General features: G+C 42.2%; 1 protein-coding gene and 5 non-coding genes across 8 annotated transcripts in view; all 6 read left to right on the top strand.

Moving 5' to 3' along the window:
* b3gat1b (beta-1,3-glucuronyltransferase 1 (glucuronosyltransferase P) b) overlaps positions 1-1,264 on the top strand; it is a 44,471-nt gene that overhangs the window by 27,192 nt on the left and 16,015 nt on the right. The gene's annotated exons all lie outside the window — the stretch shown is intronic.
* trnaq-uug (transfer RNA glutamine (anticodon UUG)) lies at positions 56-128 on the top strand. Its single transcript has one exon. It is a non-coding gene; the product is annotated as a tRNA-Gln (tRNA).
* Positions 233-305, top strand: trnar-ucg (transfer RNA arginine (anticodon UCG)). Its single transcript has one exon. It is a non-coding gene; the product is annotated as a tRNA-Arg (tRNA).
* Positions 410-482, top strand: trnar-ucu (transfer RNA arginine (anticodon UCU)). The gene has a single exon. It is a non-coding gene; the product is annotated as a tRNA-Arg (tRNA).
* On the top strand, positions 911-983 carry trnar-ucg (transfer RNA arginine (anticodon UCG)). Its single transcript has one exon. It is a non-coding gene; the product is annotated as a tRNA-Arg (tRNA).
* On the top strand, positions 1,088-1,160 carry trnar-ucg (transfer RNA arginine (anticodon UCG)). Its single transcript has one exon. It is a non-coding gene; the product is annotated as a tRNA-Arg (tRNA).

Here is a 1,264-nt window from a genome sequence, read left to right as displayed (position 1 = left end):
TGGATTACTGCTCTGTACTTGAACATTCCAATCACCACATCTGTTTAGAAAACAGGACCATGTGGCCTAATGGACAAGGCATCTGACTTTGGATCAGAAGATTGAGGGTTCGAGTCCCTTCGTGGTTGCTTTTAAGAGATCACGGATTCTTGACATTGTCACGGTGTCTTAAATGTTTGGATTACTGCTCTGTACTTGAACATTCCAATCACCACATCTGTTTAGAAAACAGGACCATGTGGCCTAATGGACAAGGCATCTGACTTCGGATCAGAAGATTGAGGGTTCGAGTCCCTTCGTGGTTGCTTTTAAGAGATCAGGGATTCTTGACATTGTCACGGTGTCTTAAATGTTTGGATTACTGCTCTGTACTTGAACATTCCAATCACCACATCTGTTTAGAAAACAGGACCATGTGGCCTAATGGACAAGGCGTCTGACTTCTGATCAGAAGATTGAGGGTTCGAGTCCCTTCGTGGTTGCTTTTAAGAGATCAACAATTCCTGTCTTTGTCGCATTCTATCTCAAATGTTTGCAATACTGCTCAGAATTTGAACATTCCAATCACCACATTTGTTTAGAAAACAGGACCATGTGGCCTAATGGACAAGGCATCTGAATTCTGATCAGAAGATTGAGGGTTCGAGTCCCTTCGTGGTTGCTTTTAAGAGATCAAGGATTCTTACTGCTCTGTACTTGAACATTCCAATCACCACATTTGTTAAAAAAACAGGCCCATGTGGCGTAATGGACAAGGCATCTGACTTCGGATCAGAAGATTGAGGGTTCGAGTCCCTTCGTGGTTGCTTTTAAGAGATCAAGGATTCTTGACTTTGTCGCTGTGTCTTAAATGTTTGGATTACTGCTCTGTACTTGAACATTCCAATCACCACATTTGTTTAGAAAACAGGACCATGTGGCCTAATGGACAAGGCATCTGACTTCGGATCAGAAGATTGAGGGTTCGAGTCCCTTCGTGGTTGCTTTTAAGAGATCAAGGATTCTTGACTTTGTCACTGTGTCTTAAATGTTTGGATTACTGCTCTGTACTTGAACATTCCAATCACCACATTTGTTTAGAAAACAGGACCATGTGGCCTAATGGACAAGGCGTCTGACTTCGGATCAGAAGATTGAGGGTTCGAGTCCCTTCGTGGTTGCTTTTAAGAGATCAAGGATTCTTGACTTTGTCACTGTGTCTTAAATGTTTGGATTACTGCTCTGTACTTGAACATTCCAATCACCACATTTGTTTAGAAAACAG

The sequence above is a fragment of the Poecilia latipinna genome, unplaced genomic scaffold (genome assembly GCF_001443285.1).
Source record: "Poecilia latipinna isolate Pla-1442-1.1 unplaced genomic scaffold, P_latipinna-1.0 Scaffold465, whole genome shotgun sequence".
NCBI lineage: Eukaryota > Metazoa > Chordata > Actinopteri > Cyprinodontiformes > Poeciliidae > Poecilia > Poecilia latipinna.
Note: the sequence above shows the minus strand (reverse complement) of the source record. Positions and strands in the feature narration are given on the sequence as shown.